Source organism: Solanum verrucosum, unplaced genomic scaffold, assembly GCF_900185275.1.
Source record: "Solanum verrucosum unplaced genomic scaffold, falcon-dt-bn FXZP01000023.1, whole genome shotgun sequence".
Lineage (NCBI taxonomy): Eukaryota > Viridiplantae > Streptophyta > Magnoliopsida > Solanales > Solanaceae > Solanum > Solanum verrucosum.
The window spans coordinates 719,876-743,063 of NW_026019842.1; the positions used below are offsets into that span (position 1 = coordinate 719,876).

Genomic DNA, 23,188 nt, shown 5'->3' on the forward strand with positions numbered 1-23,188 from the left:
TACCTTGCTAGGGGTATAAAGGTATGACTGGTGTGATAACTAAATACTTTACCCATTTATGAGACTTAACCTATGGGGGCACGTAGTTCTGGGACTATAAGGGTGACTGACCCTAGTCCACTCGATGTTAGGCCTACTCCCAACTGAATATATTAGTAACACATTATAACTAAATTTCTATAATATTGAATAGCTCAAAATACTAACATGATAACTGAAAATGCATCATTAATGTACTGATAATGGAACATTCTTAACTTGGGGCATGTATATCTGAATAACTAACCTAGCAAGTGTAATTTATGAACTAAATGAATCTACAAACCTAGGGTTCTGAATTTCATGCAAGAAGCTAAGAAATAATTCCTCAAAAACATGATAATTTGATTAGGATTAGTCTAACAGCTGAATCACAACATTTTTCTAAAGTTTAAGAAAACCTAGGTCTAAACATGACATAGAGAATCAAGAATCTGACAAAATTCTAGGGACCTTTGGGTGAAAGGAACCCACTAGGAAAATCCCACATTCCTAATGACGAATTTCATGGAGACATCTTTTGATTTTGGGGGCTAGAACTTGAGGAAACCTTATTGTGCTCTTAGAGAGGGTTGGTCAACTCTTTCTTCTCCTTTTCGTTCAAATTGGCTGAATTTTGGAGAATGACTTGATTCGGGTATGTTCTAATTTAGTTACTAGGACAAAGCTGACTAAAAAGATGTAGCTTAGGGTTTAAACGACGTAGTTTAGGTGTCCAATGCAAAGGGAAAAGACCAAAACGACCTGACTTAAAAGCTATCGGGACCAATCGACGGACCGTTGATTGACCTAAGGTTCATCCTGTCAGTCATCAACTAACTTTAGAGAGGGGGTTCTAGAGGACTTGATCCACGGATCAGGACCACGACCATAGTCCCACCTACGGTCTGTGGGTCCTGGCATGGGTCCTGACTTGGCTAAAAATAAATCTGGGTTCTGGGAGGGAGCTGTAGATGACCATCCACGGACCCCACCTACGATTCGTGGTTTAACCTATGGTGCGTAGGTGACACCGTTTGTGGCACCTGCAACTTCTGAAATCTGCATTTCTAGTCTGTCTAGAATACGGGATGTTACAATTTGTAATAGAGGTTGTAACTCCTAAAATAGAAAGGCAAAGGACTGTATAAGATGATACAACAACTAAACACTTAGTAGAGGATATCAAATTAAGAGCATATAAAGAGATGAACTAATGAAGTACCTGACAGAACCCAAATAAGGGTTGTACATTCCATGTAAGGACATATAAAATAAATAATTGACGTAAGATGTACCTGAGATATAATACTTGTAACATGTATAATGTAGGAACTCATTGACCAAATAAACCTCATTTGACTTGGTGGATAACTCATGAAATTTATCGTTTACAGTACCAATGCCAAAATAGTACTTAAAAGAATAAACACACCAATATTTAGAGAGGGGGTTATGGGGTCTTGATCCACGGACCGTGGTCCCACCTATGGTCCGTAGGTCCTGGGGTGGGTCTAGACTTGGTTAAAAAAAAAATTTGGGTAATGGGAGGCAATTGCAGGTTACCATCCACGGTCAACCTATAGTCCGTAGGTGGCGCCGTTGTGTACCACCCGAAAATTTTATAGGTGAAACTAGAACCTTACATATGAGTTTTAGAGTGTGATGCATAGTTTAGATTTGTAAAATGGCTCCCCATACTTGGAATAAGAATTTTAGGGGTTAAACATCAAGATACGACCCCCCCCCCCAAGGTCAAACCAAGGGTCCTTGAGGAGGACCCTAAATTAGCCCCCAAATATTTGGTTAAGTACACTGCCACGCGAGGCTTCACGGCAGGTGAAAGCCTTCACTGCCCGAGTAAAGCACTCATGGACTTTGCCTTAGCCGTGTGGGCGAAGGGGATTGTTCACGAGAGGCTTCATGGAGCGTGAAAGCCTTCATGCCCATGGAATCCCTCGTGAACCATTGCCTTAGCCGTGTAGGTAAGGAGGCAAGTTCACGTGAGGGTTTTATTATAATGACATGGGTTCTCCTTAAAAACATTTTCAATGGTTGAACTATGTTGGTTTAATGATATTGGTTTGAGTGCTAGGGCATTCTTCCATGACCATGAATTTAAATAAAGACTTAACATGCATTTAAAGGGTATTATGCTTAGCACCGACTGGATATGAAAATGAGTAGAAAGCTTTTACGTCAGTTAGTCCGGGTTTGTAGTAGCAATCTCCTTATCACAAACTATGTTCCCACATAGGTGTTTAACTAGTGGATCCACCTAAGCTAACAAACATGAGTTCTACCTTCGGCAAGTAGGAAACCTCCTTTCGGTGTGGGGGCATGACACCGGATTCCATATTGCTCACATGGTCTAAGTCGGTTAAGGCTATATTTTCCTACATGACAAGAATATGAACTATGACAAGAACATGAACATGAACTATAACTATGGCTTCTTAAGAAGTTCTACTTAGTATGAGTAGGGGTATGGGACTCCATTTATGCATTGCACAAGTAGACTTTAAGAGTGGTTGTGGTGTGGTTCTCTTATGCTATGAAGACTTATGAATTATGTATGTTTAATATGGAGTGTTGCTATGAGTAGCTTTCATGTTATGAGTTAATGAACATGAATGTTTCCATTTTTATATAAGTGTTGATTATGAATGAGACGAAGCTTGATATGTATGGTGTTGGTGACCTAAAAGTGGTACTTAGTATTAGATAGGATTATGGGATCCTATCTATGCACAAGTATAGCTTGGGGTTGCTTATGAGATGATTTGACTTATGTTTCTTCACAAATGTGCATGATGATTCTTAAACTTGATAAAATGAATGGTTTCAACTAAATGTCCTTTTTAGCATGTTTTAAAAGATTTTATGCATGATTATCATACTTGGTGCAATTTTGTGATAACCCATATTTTCTACATTTTTCTATAAGTTCAGGTCCCTGTCGTTGAGGTGTACTTCTCTCAGTATGCAAAGCTTGGATTGATTATCTCCGCGCTTTTGGTGAGTCCTCACGATTCAAGGACGTAAGTTGTTCATTTCTAGTTCTTCTTACATTTCCTTTTGAGACTATGTTGTAAAATGATGTGACCCTTATTGATACTTGATTGTATTATATTATTTATTGAGACAATATCTAGACTTCCATTTGGTTTTATGAAAAGACTTCAATTGTAAAACTTTAATTCCACATCATTTCTATTACTTATGTTTATGACATGCTAAAGGATGGAATAGAAGAATGTGAATGAGGGAGTTTCTCCCCAAGGTCCCCAAGATCCTCAAGTTCCTCAAGCTCCTATTGATGCGGGGGATATGACAAATGTGGAAATAAGGTCGGATCTCCAAATATTGACTCAAGCCGTGACGGCCCAAGTCAATAGGGATACTAGGACTCATGTGAACCCCAATGTAAGTACAACCGCTTCAAGGATAAGGGATTTTACTAGAATGAATCCTCCTATGTTCCATGGCTCCAAAGTGGAAAAGGATCCACAAGGGTTTATTAATGAAGTGCATAAAGTGCTTGATGTTATGGGGTGTCTTCACAAGAGAAGGCAGAATTACTCGCCTATCAATTGAAGGATGCGGCTCAAGTATGGTATGAGCAATGAAAGGGTGAGAGAACCGTAGGAGCAGGCCCGGTAGATTTGGAATTGTTTAAGTCGGTCTTTATTGATAGGTTCTTTCCCCTAGAGTTGAGGGAATGAAAATGCAAGAGTTCATAAATCTTCGACAAGGGGGTTTGAGTCTGAAGGAGTATTCCCTTAAATTCACTCAATTGTCTAAGTATGCTCCAACCTTAGTAGCGGATTCAAGGGCCAAGATGAATAAATTTGTGATGGGGGTATCCAACATAGTAGTCAATGAATGTTGTTCGGCAATGATAATCCCAAGTATGAATATTTCACGTCTCATGTTCCATGTCGAACAAATTGAGGAACAAAAGCTCAAGCAAGTGAATCGGGAAGTAAAAAGATCAAGGACCGATGATGGGTATTCTTCCAAAGGTAAGTCCGAGGGTCAAGGGAAACCAAGGTTCAAGAGAAGGTTCTCCAACCAAAGCTCCTCTAGTGCTCCAAGGGTCAACAAAGGTAGGGTGTCTAACCCTAAGCCTCAAGGAGGAAATAGTGGTGGATCTTCTATGGTGAGGCCTACCTGTGCCAAGTGTTTCAAGAAACATGATGGTAAGTGCCTAGTTGGCATGGATGGTTGCTATAGTCGTGGGAAGAGCGGTCATATGATGAGAGATTGTCTCATGCTTAAGAATCAAGAAAGAGAGGGCAAGAAAGTCCCTCATAGCGGTTCAAATTCCGATGCTCCCAAGAAAAATCGCTTCTATGCTCTTCAACCCCGAGGTGAAAAAGAGAGCTCTACGGATGTTGTGACCGGTATGTTACAAGTCTTTTCTATTGATGTATATGCATTGTTAGATCCCGGTGCAACTTTGTCCATTATGACACCTTTAGTAAATATGGAATTCGAAATACTCCCCAAAGTGTTAGTAGAGCCTTTTTCAGTTTCTACCTCAGCTGGTGACTCGGTGGTGGCAAAAAGAGTCTATAGGAGTTGTCCTATAAAGTTACCTTTGTGGATTTGGTGGAGTTAGACATGTTAGATTTTGATGTGATTTTCGGTATGGATCAGTTGCATGTATGTTATGCCTCTATTGATTGTAGGACTCGGGTAGTAAAGTTTCAATTCCCAAATGAGTCCATTTTAGAGTGGAAGGGGGAAATTCTATCCCTAGAGGTCAATTTGTCCCTTTCCTCAAAGCTAGAAAAATGATCTCCAAGGGGTGTATTTACCATATTGTTAGGGTTATAGATGTTGAGTCCGAAATCACTCCTCTAGAGTTGGTTCCGATAATGAATAAGTTTCTGGATGTTTTTCCCGATGAGATTCCCGGTATTCCTCCCAAGTGGAAAATAGACTTTGGCATTGATCTTTTACCGGATACACAACCTATCTCCATTTCTCCTTATAAAATGGCTCCGGCCGAGTTGAAAGAGCAACTTAAGGATTTTCTAGACAATGGTTTTATTCAACCGAATATCTCTCCATAGGGTGCTCCGGTATTGTTTGTTAGGAAGAAGGATGTGTCTCTTAGAAAGTGTATCGACTATCGTCAATTAAACAAAGTGACCATAAAGAATAAATATCCCCTTCTGAGGATTGACGACTTGTTTGATCAACTTCAAGGGACTAACTATTTCTCCAAAATAGATCTTTGTTTGGGTTACCATCAACTAAGGGTGAGAAGGGTTGACATTCCCAAGACGGACTTTAGGACCCGGTGTGGTCACTATTAATTTGTGGTTATGTCGTTTGGGTTGACTAATGCCCCGACAGCTTTTATGGACCTAATTAATTGAGTATTTAGACACTACTTTGATATGTTTGTGATCGTGTTTATTGATGATATTTTGATCTATTCAAGGAGTGAAGATGAACATATGAACCATTTGAGGATTGTATTGCAAGTCCTTAAAGACCACCAATTATATGCGAAGTTTAGTAAATGTGAGGTTTGGCTAAGGTCTGTAGCCTTCCTTGGTCATATTATGTCGAGCAAGGGTATTGAGGTAGATCCAAGAAGACAGATGCGGTCAAGAGTTAGCCTAGACCTCTAACTCCTACCAATATTAGAAGCTTTTTGGGTTTGGCCGATTATTATAGGAGATTTGTTGAGGGTTTTACCTCCATTGACGGCTTTGACTCAAAAGAAAGCTAAGTTTGTGTGGTCGGAGGCTTGTGAAAAAAGCTTCTAAGAGTTGAAAGATAAACTTACTTCCGCTCCGGTGTTAACCTTACCAGAGGGTACCAATGGTTTTGTTGTATATTGTGACGCCTCTAGAGTGGGTTTAGGGTGTGTACTCATGCAACAAGAGAAAGTAATTGCCTATACTTCATGGCAACTCAAGGTACATGAAAAGAATTACCCAACTCATGATCTCGAATTAGCAGCGGTAGTATTTGGTTTGGAAATATGGAGACATTACTTATATAGGGTCCATGTGGATGTTTTCACCGATCACAAGAGTCTCCAATATGTATTTAGCCAAATGGACTTATATATCCGACAAAGAAGGTGGTTAGAACTTTTAAAAGACTATGGCATAAACGTCATCTATCACCCCGGTAAAGCTAATGTGGTAGCAGATGCCCTTAGTCGATTATGCACGGGGAGTGTGGCTCACATTGAGGATAAGAAGAAAGATTTGGCTCGTGATGTACATAGGTTGGCCCGGTTAGGTGTCCAACTAGTGGATTCCCCTAAGGGTGGAGTCACGGTTCACAATGGGTCCGAATCATCCTTTGTGATCGGTGTTAAGGGAAAGCAAGACCTTGATCCTATAATTGTTGAATTGAAAGAGTCGGTGCTCAACAAGTCCGTTAAGGCTTTCTCCCAAGAGAGAGATGGGGTTCTTATGTACCAAGGTCAATTATGTGTGCCGGATGTTGATGTCTTGAAAGAGAAAATTCTAGAAGAGGCTCATGGTTCTAGGTATTCTATTCATCTGGGAGACACCAAGATGTATCGTGATCTACGTGAAGTCTACTGGTGGAATGGTATGAAGAAGGATATAGCGGGTTTTGTGGACAAGTGTCCGAATTGTCAACAAGTTAAAGCTGAGCACCAAAGACCCGGAGGCATGTCCCAAGATATAGATATCCCCACTTGGAAATGGAAGGATGTAAATATGGATTTTGTTGTTAGATTGGCTCGTACCAGAAGGCAACATGATTCCACTTGGGTCATTATAGACCGAATGACAAAATCAGCCCATTTCATTCCTGTCAAGGTTTCCTTTTTGACGGAAGACACCATCAAATTATATATCAAGGAGATAGTGAAGTTACATGGGGTTTCTTTGTCGATTATTTCGGATCGAGGTACTCAATTTACTTCACACTTTTGGAAGGCATTCCAAAATGGCTTGGTACTAAGGTCCATCCCTAAACCGATGGTCAAGCGGAATGTACCATCCAAACCTTAGAGAATATGTTGAGAGCATGTGTTATTGACTTCAAGGGTAATTGGGATGACCATCTACCATTAATAGAGTTTGCCTACAACAATAGTTACCACTCAAGTATTGCCATGGCTCCTTTTGAAGCATTGTAGGGTAGGAGATGTAGGTCTCCGGTTGGTTGGTTTGAAGTAGGTTAAATTACTCTAATCGGTCTCGAGTTAGTTTATGAGGTCATTGAAAAAGTTTGACTCATTAGAGAGAGGTTGAAGACGACCCCAAAGTCGGCAAAAGTCTTATGCCGATGTTAGAAGAAGGGATCTAGAATTTGAAGTTAATGATTGAGTCTACTTGAAAATCTCACCTATGAAAGGTGTGATGAGGCTTGGCAAAATGGGGAAACTTAGTCCCCGGTATGTGGACCCATATCAAATCTTGAAATGTGTTGGGAAAGTTACATATGAGTTAGACTTACTGAATGAGTTGACTCCGGTTCACCCGGTGTTTCATGTTTCCATGCTTAAGAAGTGCATTGGATATCCGGTATCCATCATTCCTTTCGAAGGTTTGGGAGTTGATGAGAGTCTTTCTTATGAAGAGATTCCGGTAGAGATTTTAGACTGACAAGTTAAAAGGTTGAGAAACAAGGAAGTAGCTTTCATAAAGGTTTTATGGAGGAATCATTTAGTTGAGGGTGCTACATGGGAGGCCGAGGCCGATATGAAGTCCCGCTATCCTCATCTTTTTCCTTCTACTCCTATTCAAGCTTGAGGTAAGTAGTTCCTCTTGAGTTTCTAGTTTTAGGAGTCATGTGTGATATATGTGTTCTTCATGATTTTCCTTATGATTATGCATGTTCTTGAGAAAAATTCATGTTTAGTGATGAATGAGTTGTTTTCATGAATTGTGTTCTTCATGTTGTTGTGCATTTGAGTATGATGTTGCATATTTGACTTCATAAGATGAATTGATGAACATGCTATATTATGTTTTATGAGATGCCATATTGGCTCCATAATGTTGTGTTGAGAATACTTTTGTTGGAGAAGGTAGTTCCTCCTATGAACATGAGAAATCATGAATTTCATGCATATTGGGTTAATAGATGTAGTTCCTACTTCGTTTTTATTGCATTTATTATGTTGAGATGGAGTTGAAGTTTCCTCCTTTAAGTGGTGCATTATTTTGATATTGCATGCATGTTGGGCTGCTATTCTTGAATCTTTATTTCCGTAAGGTGTCTAGATGGTCATTTGAGGACGAATGTTCCCAAGGGGGAGATAATGTAACAACCGAAAATTTTATAGGTGAAACTAGAGCCTTACGTATGGGTTTCAGAGTTTGATGCGTGGTTTAGATTTGTAAAATGCCTCCCCATACTTAGAATAAGGATTTTAGGGGCTAAATGTCAAGATACGACCCCCAAGGACACACCAAGGGTCCTTGAGGAGGACCCTAAATTAGCCCCTAAAAAATTGGCCAAGTATACTGCCACGCGAGGCTTCACGGTAGCTGAAAGCCTTCACTGCCCGTGTAAATCACCCGTGCACTTTGCCTTAGCCGTGTGGGAGAAAGGAATTGTTCACATGAGGCTTCACGGAGCGTGAAAGCATTCACTGCCTATGGAAGCCCTCGTGAACCAATGCCTTAGCCATGTAGGCAAGGAGGCAAGTTCACGTGAGGGTTCAAGAGACGTGAAAACATCCACCACCCTTGGACAACCCTCGTGGAATCTTGCCTTAGCCATATAGGCAAAGGGCATGTCCACGTAAGGCTTCATGGAGCGTGAAGGCCCTAACTGGCCTTGCAATCCCTCGTGGACCAATGTGTTAGCCGTTTGGGGCAAGGTGGCAGTTCATGTGAGGATTCACGGAACGTAGAGGACTCCACTACACGTGAAGCACCTCTCGTGAAAACTGCCTTAGCCGTGTGGGCAAGAGGCAAGTTCACGCTTGGGTCCACGGCTCGTGGAATCTTCCACTGCACGTGGAGACCCTCGTGGACACTGCCTTAGCTCCACAAGCCAAAGGCATAAGTCCACGAGAGGGACTACGACACGTGGAGCAGTTCACTACCCGTGAAAGCCCTCGTGGACTTTGCCTTAGGCGCATGGGCAGTCCACACGTAGGGCAAAAGGGGGTATTTTCGGTAATTCCAATTTTAAGTCCAATTAAAGTGGGTCTATTTCATATTATTTATAAATAACTAGATAAGGTATTTTAAGTCAATAAACACCCAAACTAAATCTTTTTCACAAACACCCAAATCAAAATAAAAAGTTCATCTTCCTCACAATATTTCTCTCTCTAAAAATCCAAGAAGAAGAAGAAGAGTAAAATTGAAGCTTGGACTTGAAGAAATCGGGGGTTTTTCATCAAATTCTTTGAAGATTCTAAATCAAGGTATGGTAGTTTTCATCCATGGGTATATTTCACCCATGGAGCCCCTTCAAAACTTGATTTCAAATCTTACAATTTCCCCAAAGGTTAAGACGTTTTCAATGGTTGAATTATGTTGGGTTATGATTGAATTGATGATTTAAGGGTTGATTTATGGTGAAATTCCCCCCAAAACCCAGGGATTTCCTATATTGCTAAATTGTGATCTTAATGTGGGTTGATTGATTATTGAAGCATGTAAATGGGTTTTGTTTAGATTAATTGAATTGATAGAATTATGTTATTATCCATACCTAATGTAGAAATTCTAGATGTTGGGTTGAATGTGACTCATGATCCTTGAAGGGTAAATTATGAGAATTGTACATGAATATGAGAATTATGCATGTGCTTCAAGATTTATGTTTAGAATGAAGATTCTATGATTTTGGTGTAATTGTGGTATTGCTTGGAAGATCATTCTCCCCTATACCCTTACACATTATTATGCATGAATTAATTATGACTATGATGATCTTGTTGTGTTGAATGAAATGCTATTCTCATGAACACACTATGAACATGATATGAAAGGTTTACTCACATAGTAATGATTCTAAGGTTGGAAGGCTATTCTCACCTATTGAATCTATGAGCTATCATGATACCATGGTTGTTTGAGTGCTAGGGAATTCTTCCATGACCATGAATTTAAGTAAAGACTTAACATGAATTTAAAGGGAATTATGCTTAGCAGCAAGTGGATATGAAAACGAGATGAAAGCTTTTACGTCATTTAGTCCGGCTTTCCAAAATAGTTATCTCATGAGATGGAAACCTTTTATGTCAATTAGTCCGGGTTTCTAGTAGCAATCTCAATATCCCATAACTATGTGTCCACATAGATCTTTAGCTAGTAGATCCACCTAAGCTAAAAAAAAATTAGTTCTACCTTAGGCAAGTAGGACACCTCTTTTCGGTGTGGGGGCATGACACCAGATTCCATGCAGCTCACATGGTCTATGCCGGTTAAGGCTATATTTCCCTACATGACAAGAATATGAACTATGACAAGAATCTGAACATGAACTATAACTATGACTTCTTACGAAGTTCTACTTAGTATTAATAGGGGTATGAGACTCCATTTATGCATTGCACAAGTAGGCTTTAAGAGTGGTTGTGGTGTGGTTCTCTTATGCTATGAAGACTTATGAATTATGTATGTTTAATAGGAATTGTTGCTATGAGTAGCTTCCTTGTTATGAGTTAATGAACATGAATGTTTCCTTGTCTATAAGTGTTGACTATGATGGAGACGAAGCTTGATATGTATGGTGTTGGTGACCTAAAAGTGGTACTTAGTATTAGATACACTACAAAAAATTTGATTATTAGTGACAAATAATTTTGTTAGTTAAAGTTCATACTTCGTCACAAAATTCTTTTTGTGACGAAAAATAAATCGTCAACCATTTGTCCCTAAAGCATGGGTCACTAAATGTATATTGAAACGACTTAGTGTTTTGTCACTAAATAGATATGCATTAACTACAAAACTAATTTTCGTCCCCAAATACATAATTTTTATGAAAAACTTGATCTTCATAGAATTATATTTTTTTGTAGGTAATGGCATTATTTTCGTCACTAAAGAAGTTGTAATACTAACATGTATGATGGCGTCGCTAATTATTTTTTTGAATTAGTGAGGACATAATTTGTCTCTAATCTTCTATGTATTTCGTCATTGAACGAACATATATTTTGTCACTAAAAATATCGTTTACATACACATTATTTTTTGTCACAAAATGTATAAATTAGTGATGACACTACGTTCTTGTAATTTTGTAGTTAAAAATAATCACGTCGTCACTAAAAATACTATTTTTACCAACAAAATCAATCTGTCTCTAGAAAATGTCATAATTAGCGATGATCACATTTGACATAATATACAAAGTTAATTTGTAGATAATAAATAGGTTGTTTTGGAACAAATTTTATTCTGTCACTAAATGTCATACTTTTATGAAGAAAATGTGATCGTCTTAAAAATATAAAAAAATCATTGTAAATGTTAAGCTTTTATAGACAAAATATTTTGTCACTAATAACAAGCATTTAATGACATTTTAATTCATAGTTATAATATTTACAATTTGTATTTAGCTAGTGATGTTTCCGCTAATTTTAAAATTATGAAATCATATAAAAATATATTAAACTTCAATATAAATAGCATTATCCAAATTAAAAATAATAACATACTAAAAGTATAAGATTGCTAAAAAATCTTTGAAAACAAAGTCATATATTAATTAAGAAAAAACCAAAAATGATATTCATTAGATGATATCTCATTACATACGCCTTGAAGAAAAACCAACATTAACTAAATTTCATGCAACTTGAAAGTCTATTGAGATATACTAAACAAATAACAAAATGAAAGTATTAAAATGGAGGTTTCTTCTCACAATATCACTGCAAAAGCACTTCTATAGCAACTGGTCTTACTTTACACCTTTCACAACCTGTGGAAAAATAATATTCTAAGATTTGATTTCATATGTCGAATAATTTCACAACAATAAGACAAATTTATGATTTACCGAAAGTAAAGAAGAATGATCATGGTACCACAAGATCAATCAAGGTGCACACCTAAAGACCAACATAATTCTACCAGGGGTTTAAGGAGATTCTAGGTTATAACTCTGGTTAGCGGTGACTATGTACAGTGTTCACAAGGACTAACTCAATAAAGAGAGAATTGGCTACTAAAGAATCGAACATTGTTGATGGACAGGATCTCAAATTTTTCACCACTTGCACTAAATGCAATGAACCAAAAAGAGGAAAGTAAAAAAGATATATGTGGAAATAAATCACAAACACAATGATTAAAGAAAATAAATTGTCCTAATGGTTAACATAATTAAACATCAAAGAAACATATAAATAATTTTAAATTCCTATATTTCAAAAATTCTCACAAAGACCAACAATGATTAACATGTTTTTATGCAATGAGTAGCATGGTTTCTAACAGAAGCAGATAGGCTTGTACCCATTAGAACACTTGTAAACTGCATCTTGTTAGTTTGGTCATTTTTCGATATATCTTTCCCTGGGTAGAGAAGCTTTGGAGTGAACTTTTTTAATATTCTTGATGCACCCTGTACGAAGAATAAAAAGCAGTTAGCAAGGAAACACAACTCATTCAATATCCAACAACAACCAATACAATTATAAGAATGAAAAACATCATTTAACCAATGCTATATTAACTTCAAAATCTGGATTGAGAGTTTTGTATCTCAGTTACCAACAAATAGGATACAATAATTGATTCTATACATTCTTCGAGTACCATTTTCCCATAATTTCTCACCCAAACTGATTGTTGTTTTAACAAAGCATATGTCAAAGTGGTAATATAAATCAATATCATCTTTAAGATATTCAATTAATAACATTTGGATTCGTATAATAAAGGTGCAAATTTAACAATGCTCCCTGCTTATGAAAGTGCTTCTTTACTTTTTCTTGACAACTTGACGGATGTCATAGTGTAGATAGCACCAATTACAACAATTAGAGGAACTACAACAGGAGTAACAATAGCAACAAGAGCTACTTGCCACACTGGTGTAAATTCCACCACAAATCCAGACAAAAATGTAGCCATATAATGAATGAAATTATCCAACTATAGTAAAACATACAAAAAAAAATTATCAAATCAAAAGAAAGTTCTCATTTTCTTTGGCCAATTCAATTGAAGATCATTCATAGCAATGAAATCAGCCATTTACTCTACAAAAATCTGATGGAAAGAAAAGAGAAGAAAACGAAACAAGAATCTAGACATAATAATCAAATCAGATGTTTCATTTTTTCCTTTTCTTACTTGAACTATCACCATCTATGTATCAAAACACACCTCAACAACTCAACCATCAGATTTTCCTTTTCCTACGTGATAGTTGAGGTGTGTTTTAATACATAGATGGTGATAGTTCATGTAGAAAAATGGAAGATTTTATAGTGTTGGGTGTGAAACTCGCGAAAAGACGATAATTCAGGCATATTTTTGACTATTAACTATAAAAACTACCATAAAGTCTAAGATTGATTGGTAAGAAACACAGTAAATCACCTGAGCCCCAAGCTTTATAATTTGCTTTGGTGGTACTTCTAGTGGAGTCTCATCAGCTCGAAAAATTTCCAACTTTGACAAGAGCCTGAAGGAGTTGAGCAACATTCTTATTTGACTGCAAGATTCTCAACGTTCCCAATTGATCTTGGTAAAGTTTTCAAGTCTGCAAAGTTGATTGCAAGATCAAGCTTTTCCATGCAGCAAAACATAATGTTTTAGGTATGTTCTAAACTTCATTGAAGCTAACATCAACTTCCCTGAGTTGAGAAATATTATCCGTAGTCGTTGGTAATCTTTTAATTATGTTAATGTGCGGCGTAAGAATCTCTAAGTGTTTGAGCATTCCTATCGTCCCAGGGAGTGCTTTAAGTTGATTATAATCCAATCTCAGTCCTACAAGGGAAGAACAAAATCCTATTGTGTAAGAAAGTTCCTCGAGCTTATTGTTTCCACGTTTAGTCACTTCAAGGAGGTTAAGTTCCCAAGGAAATCAGGAAAATGAGCAAACTCATTTGAACCTGAATCAAGATCAATCAGATTTATTAAGTTCCTGAAAGTAGCTGGCATCGATTTCAACCTGTTCGCGTGAAGGTCGAGATCGGTCAAATTGATTAGCTTACCAAATGAATCAGGAAGGTTTATAATTTGGTTGGAGCGAGTATTGAGCTTCGTTAAGGCATTAAGGCTACCAATGGTAGTTACAAGAGCCATAATTTGGTTGTCGGCAATGTTTAGCTCAGTGACATTCACCAATTTCAAGAGTGACAATGAAAGCCATTCAATCTTGTGTATTAACTTGTGAAGATCAACATTTTCTTTACTTTTGGCAGCATTTTTAATTAGGGCAGCTACTTTCACTAAATTGTACTTCTCTTTGTGCTTAGATATTTGATTCAGTGAAATTTTTTGACAAAAACCTGGAGGGCTAAAACTCATAAACTGGGCAAACTCAAAAATGAAATATTTGACAAACACAATAAACATCATACCAAAAGGAAGAAAACGGAGAACCCATTATTGTAAAAATCCCAGAGAAGAAAGGTACTCACCTGTAAAATTCGTGCAAAAGCCGAACTATCAAAGATAGGCGGAAGAATAGGCCTGCACAGAATCCAAAGTGTTGAACATACTGAAAAGAAGATGGATGCTGGAAATCTGGAAAGTTTAGATACTATTGCATTTTAGCAGCTTCAAATCTGCTTCAAGTTCAATGGAGTTGCTACAAGCATTGAAATCAAATTCAAATGTGGGAAGAGGGATTCATATCACGGATGAAGAAATGTTACGAAGGGTCATCTCTTTGGGAAGAGCAAAAGTTAAGAAAACTTTTAGAATTAAATCTAGCTAATTTATTTTCTATGCAAGAGGTACAAATATGTAAAGCAAAAAGTAATGTTAAATACCTAAAATACCATTGCAGTACCTGATTAAGATTGAGGACAACTTTGATATTTCTTTTAAGAAAATTGGTTTTTATTTTAAGTAAAGGTACTGTCTAGAAACATGACTGTACAAGTAAGCATATGCAACACATTAATGAATGTACTCTCTCCATCCCATATTAGTTGATCATTATACAAAATATAATTGTCTGATCTTAGTTGATCATCTTACTAAATATAGTTGTCTCATATTAGTTGATCATCTTACTCAATCAAGAAAACATTAAAAAAAAAAAAATCTATATTACCCTTGCAATTAATTCTTTTTTAAAGTGTTCATATTTGTTTGTAAAAATTCTAAGAAATTTTTAAAGAAGTGAATTAGTAAAATTGTCTTCTTATTTATGATTTCTTAAGCACCATGCAAAATGAAAAATGATCAACTAATATGGAACAGAGGGAGTAAGAGTTTGTTTGGCATTGCTGTTTGGATGCCATAAGTTCTCTTTTGAGAAAATAATATTATTATTTTTTAAAAATCAAGTGTTTGATAAATCCTTAAAACTGTTTTTAAATGGAAGGAGAAACAATTTTTCTACTATTGGGAAGAAGCTAAAAACTTGTGCTTCTTAAAAAAAACAGAAGCAGAAAATTATTTTTTAAAGACTATAATATTCCTTCCATATATAAATATTTACCAATATATCCTTTATTAATTAATTAGCATATCACATAAGTTTTGTTAAGTTTCATTCAAGAATTATTTTTTTATTTTAATGCAATAAAAAAAAATTAATTTATATTTGTATATTATTATTTTAGGTATTATTTACAAAATTAAAAATAAAGTTAACAATAATATTGGTGTTGGTTTAAAATTATGAAGGATTTTATTTATTTTTTTGGTGAATTTTTCGTATGTAACGATTTAATTTTTGGAATGATTTTCAAATGTATTTTTCTTGATATTTATATTTAAACCGTCATGTTTATATTATATTAATATTTATTTATTTATTTGTGTATAATATTGATTGAAAATTTGAATATGTACATTTTAATTTAATTAAAAAATTTGTAATAGATATTTGAAATAATTTCTCTATAAAATAATCTTACATTGATACTTGTCCTTTTTTTGTAATTTGCTTCTCAAAAACACTTTTTTTTTAAAATAGTCAAACATAATATGTGACTATCTAGTAGAGATATTACTTACTATTTTAGAATAGTAAGTAATTAATATCTGCAATAGTATATTATAACTCATTTATGAGATCTAATCTATGACATTATGTGACTATGTATTAGAGATATTACTTACTATTTTAGAATGAATTTGATTATATATTTCATGTAGATTACTCAAGTTGGGTGAGTTTTCTTATTTTTAGGAATTGAGAATCTAAATCATATTTAGAAAAATTATATTCAAATTCTAAATATTCTTTGCAAAAAGTATGGTTGAATACAATCGTACTTCAAAATTTTAAAATAAAGTGAAATTATTCTTTGATTTTTATGGATGGACATCCACACAAATTTTACCAAGATTTTTGCTCTGAACAAAAGGAATAAATTGTGTTCCACCAGAATTAATAGAAAATACTAGTTTTCTGTTCTATTATAATTTTTTTGCAGAAAAAATTAAAATTATTCAGTTACAAATTGTAAATTTTCATTATTTAAATAATGTATATTTTGTGACAAACCTATGTTGTAATTAATTTACAGGTTGATTAGAGACAATAAAATGATCTGCACTAATTGCTTATATTATAAGTGACAAAAACTAAAGTCAGAATTAAATAAAATTTTATGGCTAAAACTTACATCATTTGACTACAAACTTTAATTTGTCACTATTACAACAACTTTGTTTTGTGACAAAACATTTTCGTCTGCAAAATCATAACTAATTTTAAAACAAATAATACGTTGTCACAAATTTAATATATTATTAGCGACAAAATAATGTGTCAATGATAACTTAAAATTTGTTACTAATGATATATAATAATTGGCGCAAAAATATTTTTTGGTGGGAAACTTTAATGGACAAGACTTTGCTACGAAATTACTTATTTCGCCACTAAAGTAAGTTGCATATGCATTTAAATACGAAATATAATTTTTGTCACAAAAAATGAATAATAAGTGACAAATTTTGTGTCGTACTTAATAATTTTGTAGCTAAATATCACATTTGTTGTAGTGATAGGATTATGAGATCCTATCTATGCATTGCACAAGTATAGCTTAGGGTTGCTTATGAGATGATTTGACTTATGTTTCTTCACAAATGTGCACGATGACTCTTAAACTTGATAAAATGCATGGTTTCAACTAAATATCCATTTTTAGCATGTTTTCAAGGATTTTATGCATGGCTATCATACTTGGTGCAATTTTGTTATAACCCATATTTTCTATATTTTTCTATAAGTGTATGTCCTGGTTGTTGAGGTGTACTTCTCTCATTGTGCAAAGCTTGGATTGATTCTCTCCACGCTTTTGGTGAGTACTCACGATTCGAGGACGAAAGTTGTTCATTTCTAGTTCTTCTTACATTTCCTTTTGAGACTAATGTTGTAAAGGGTTGTGACCCTTGTTGATACTCGATTGTATTAGATAGTTCATTGAGACAATGTCAAGATTTCCATTTGGTTTTATTCAAAGACTTCGATTGTAAAATGTTTTAATTCCTCATCATTTATGTTACTTATGTTTATGATATGCTAAGGTCTTGTATTAGACCCCTTCAGGGTCGAGTACTCCGCGTTAGATCTAGGGGGTATCCCTGGGTCGTGACACGTTGGTGGCACCTGCAATTTCTGAAATATGCATTTCTGGTGTGTCTAGAATACGGGGTTTTACATTATCTCCACCTTGGGAACATTCATCCTCGAATGAGACAAAACTAGCTGAATATGTAGGGCAAGAGATGCAAACCCTACCACTAAGTACTGGAAACTGAAATCTGAATGAACTAAGTTCCATGAACATGCACACTAAAAATACATGTATAACTGAAGGAACATGATACTAAGACTGAATCTACGCATGAGTAACTGAAAGACTGGAGAGGAATTATTACCTCAAGCTAGAATGTAATCGGAAGGAAAGAGATGAGGATACTTGGCCTTCAGGGCTTCTTTTGCTTCCCAAGTAGCTCCTTCTATAGACTAAATCCTCCACAAAACCTTAAGTGAAATGACTTCTTTGTTTCTCAACATTCGAAGCTGACGATCAAGAATCTCAACTGGCTCATCCTCATAAGTGAGACTATCCTTCACAACCACACTTCTCAATGGTACTATAGATACTGGATCACCCACACACTTCTTCAACAATGAAATGTGAAAGACCGGATGCACCACTGCTAGTTCTCCTGGCAACTCTAACTCATAAGCCACTTTACCAACTCTTTTCAAGATCCTGTAAGGGCCTACATATCTAGAACTGAGCTTCCCTTTCTTTCCAAACCTCATCACCCCTTTCATAGGTGACACTTTCAGGAAAACCCAATCATCAGTTTTGAACTCCAAGTCCCTTCTCCTTACATCTGCATAGGACTTCTGGCGACTCTGGGTTGTCTTAAGTCTATCTCTGATGAGTTGAACGTTTTCCATAGTATCATGAACTGAATCTGGCCCTATCAAGGCTGTTTCACCTAATTCAAACCAACCAACTGGACACCTACATCTACGTATATACAAAGCCTCATAAGGGGCCATCTGAATATGGGAATGGTAGCTATTATTGTAGGCGAACTTTATAAGAGGTAGCTAATCATCCCAACTACCCTTCAAGTTGATCACACAAGCTCTCAACATATCCTCTAAGGTCTGAATGGTACGCTCTGCCTGACCATCCTTCTGTGGATAGAATGTTGTGCTAAGGTTAACTTGAGTACCAAGACCTTTCTGAAATGACTTCCAGAAATAAGAGGTAAACTGCGGACCTCTATCTGAGATGATAGTAAAAGGAACACCATGCAACCTGACTATCTCATTAATATAAAGCTTGGCGTATTCCTCCATCGAATCTGTAGTCTTGACAACCAAAGAGTGAACGGACTTAGTAATTCTATCTACTATCACCCAAATAGAGTGATGTTGCCTGTAAGTAGGAGGTAAACTTGTAATGAAGTCCATGTTTATCAATTCCCACTTCCATGTAGGAATTTTTATCTCTTGTGTCATACCTCCTGGTTTGTGATGTTCTACCTTCACCTACTGGCAATTAGGGCACTAAGCCACAAAATCCGCTATATCCCTTTTCATGTCATTCCACCAAAAGACTTCCCGCATATCACAGTACATCTTAGTGGCACCTAGATGAATAGAATACCTGGAGTTATAGGCTTTTGTAAGGATCTTCTATCTCAACTCACCCACCTTAGGGACACATAAACGACCCTGATAGTAAAGCACACCATCTCTCCCTCGGGAGAAAACCTCAACTTTCTGCTGATGAACTGCACACTTCAGTTGAAGTAATATAGGATCACTTTCTTGTTTTTCCTTAACCTCTACTACCAATGAGGATTCTGACCCTTTCTAAACAATTACAGCACCATTTGATATGCTCATAAGGCGATCGCCCAGGTGAGAAAGCCAGTGAACATCTTTTGCTAGTTCTTTCCTTTCTTCCTCAACATGCACTGCACTACCCATAGATAGTCTACATTGGCCTTACCAGGATGGTAAAGCACATTCATGTCATAGTCCTTGAGGAACTCAAGCCATCTCCTCTGGCGAAGATTCAACTCTTTTTAGGTGAACACATATTGAAGGCTTTTATGGTATGTGAACACATCTACGTGAATACCATACAAGTAATGTCTCCATATCTTTAGGGCAAATACTACGTCTGCAAGCTCGAGGTCATGAGTCGGATAGTTCTTCTCATGCACCTTAAGCTATCTAGAGGCATAAGCTATATTCTTACCTCGCTGCATCAACACACAACCTAGGTCGACTCTGGATGCATCACAATAGATCACATAACCGTCTGCACCCTCTGGTAGAGTCAAAATAGGAGCTATAGTCAACTTAATTTTTAGTTCTGAGAAGCTCTTCTAACACTCATCTGACCACTGAAACTTAACCTTTTTCTGAGTCAACTTGGTCAATGGAGAAGCTATGGATCAAAATCCTTCCACGAACCTTCTATAATAACCAGCTAAATCGAAGAAACTTATGATATCCGTAGGAGAGGTAGGTTTGGGCCATTGTTTCACTGCCTCTATTTTTTGAGAAACCACTTGGCTCCCTTCACTAGACACTATATGTCCAAGGAAAGCAATAGATTGCGACCAAAACTCACATTTTGCTAAACTTAGCAAATAACTAGCGATCTTTGAGACTTTGCAGAACAACCCTCAAATGAATCGCATGTTCTTCCTCATTTCTAGAGTAAATGAGGATATCATCAATAAAGACGATAAAGAATAATTCGTAATACTGCTTGAACACCCTGTTCATCAAATCCATGAAAGTTGCAGGAGCATTGGTTAGTCTAAATGACATAACTACAAATTCATAATGACCATACCGAGTTTTGAAGGAAGTTTTCAGAATGTTACTATCTCTGACTCTGACCTAATGATAAATGGATTTGAGGTCTATCTTCGAAAAATGACTAGCACCCTGAAGTTGGTCGAATAAGTCATCAATCTTGGGGATAGGGTACTTATTCTTGATTGTGACTTTGTTCAACTTCTGATAGTCAATACACATCCTAAGAGAACCATATTTCTTTTTCACGAACAACACTGGTGCACCCCATTGGGAAATACTAGGTCTGATGAAGCCCTTATATAGAAGGTCTTTAACTGCTCTTTCAATTCCTTAAGCTCAACTGCATCCATTCTATAAGGAGGCATAGAAATAGGCTGGGTATCTAGAAGGAGATCAATTCCAAAGTTGATTTCCCTTTCGGGAGGAACTCCGAGAAGATCTTCTGGGAACACATTTATTACTAGAAATAACTCAAGAGTTGGGGTTTTGGAGCTTGAATCCTTAACCTGAACTAGATGAGAGAGATAACCGTTAGAGATCATATTTTTTTCCTTAAGGTAAGAGATAAATTGACCTATCTAAGATTAGCTCGTCTGGAAACTGAAAAATGAACGATCCTAGTTTTACAATCGACTAAGGCATAACTAGAATGTAACCAATCCATGCCTAGAATGACATTAAAGTCTACCATTTCTAACTCTACAAGATCTGCTGAGGTGACTTTCTGGGAGACTGTGACAGAGAAATTTCCATATACCTATCTAGCTATAACTGGGTCACCAACTAGAGTAGAGACTGAGAAGGATTCTGAAAGAGTTTCTGGGCTGACACCAAAGTCTACTGCTATATAAGGAGTTACAAAGGAAAGAGTAGCCCCTGGATCTAACAAAGCATAAACATCTAAATGAAAAACTCGCAATGTATCATTAACCACATCAGGAGAATCTTCTTGATCCTGGTGAGCCTGGAGAGCATACAACCTGTTCTGGCTCTTACCGTAACCTGTACCAGATGAAGTACCCTACTGAGTTGGGTGACATACTGGTGTTGCTAAAGCTGTAGACTAAGTCCTACTAGTGTTACCTCCCTGATCCTATTTAGAAGAAGGGTAATCCCTCAACCTGTGACCAGTCTGACCACACCAAAAACATCGATCATTTCCTGCAAGGCACTCTCCTAGATGGTTCTTACCACACTTTGGACAAGTTGGGTAGGTTCTGGTAACTAAAACACTCCCCTGAGACTTAGAGCTTGATGCCCTACCCTTCTGATCCTGTCAAAACCTGGAGGATGGAACACTAGCTGATGAAGGTGCTGGGGCTGAAGACCTTTGCTGAAACTGTGAGTGATTTCCACCATCCAATTTCTATTGAGAGTACTCATAGTTTCCTGTCCTAAATTTTTTTAATCCTTAGCCCATTCCCAAGCTTATCTCCCTCAACCTGCTGAGCATGAGTCATGAGCCTATAGATATTCTAGCATTTCTGCACTCTGTTTTCACCAAGTCAGACACTCCAAATAGGAACTTACTCATCTACGCCCTGGGATCAGCAACCATATATGGAGCATACCTAGAGAGCTGTGTGAACTTAAATCCGTACTTTTGGACTGTCATAGACCTTGCCTCAAATTCATGAACTCCTGAGCTTTTGCCTTTCTCAACTCTCTTGGAAAGAACCTGCCCAGAAAAGCTTCGGTAAAACACTCCCAAGTCATAGGAGCTGCATTCTCACACCTGTTTTCCTTTCATTGAGTGAACCAAATGTGAGCTATATCCTTGAGCTGGTAGGATGCCAACTCTACCCTATCATTTCCAGTCACCTACATCACTCCAAAGATCTTCTTGACCTCATCAATAAAGTTCTGGGGATCCTCACCAACTTGCGACCCTAGAAACTCAGGTGGATTCATTATAACAAAATCACGGACCCTAGCCGCCACTAATCCACCACTAGTATTTGCAGGATCAAAAACCTGCTGATTGTTCTGGTTGGCTACACTCTGGTCACAATTAAATGGTATTCCAAAACTCTTCATTCAAAACCTCATGGTTTGGGACAGGGGGAACTATGTTACCGTTGTAGCCATTAGCATACCTTGGGTAAGCTCGACGAGGAGGCATGACCTAAAAATGCATAACGTCGATTTAGAAAGGAGATCATACACACGCACGATAAAAATAACAAGAAAGTGAAGTTTTTCCTAAAACACTTTGTAGCCTCCTCCTCATAGGTGTGGCGCGCTTCACACTTCTGAAAGAGACTCTACTTAGTGCGGCTTTTAGACATCCTAGGACTCTTGAACCTAGTGCTCTGATACCATGTTTGTTATGCCCTGAGGCTAGCCCATTCACGTAACATGGGACCTAGGTTCACGAGTGACCCCAAGCTAACCCTGAACTGGCATATCATAAACATACTTCAAGAATTACCGAAAATAGAAATAGAGAAATGTAAGAGTTTGAGTGACTTAAAATTTTGATGAGAGGAAATAATATGTTTTTACCTGATTTTTTTGTCCGTAATAGGCTCTCCTTTTCCACCTCCCTTGTAGTTCATTTTTACCCACCATTTGTCATTAATTTAAGCCACACATTTAAGTAGGTGATGCACCTACTTTGCCATTCAAATTATTTATTATGGTCTAGGATAGATTGGGCGTTGGATTGCCATTATTTTCATTCATTTTTTTTTCCTTTTCTTTCACTTAATATGGGCCTCAAATTTAT

At 36.8% G+C, this 23,188-nt stretch overlaps 1 pseudogene; it reads right to left on the reverse strand.

Annotated features, from left to right (window-relative positions):
• Positions 1-13,136: 13,136 nt before the first annotated feature.
• On the reverse strand, positions 13,137-21,843 carry LOC125816494 (plant intracellular Ras-group-related LRR protein 5-like; annotated as a pseudogene).
• Between the last annotated feature and the right edge of the window lie 1,345 nt (positions 21,844-23,188).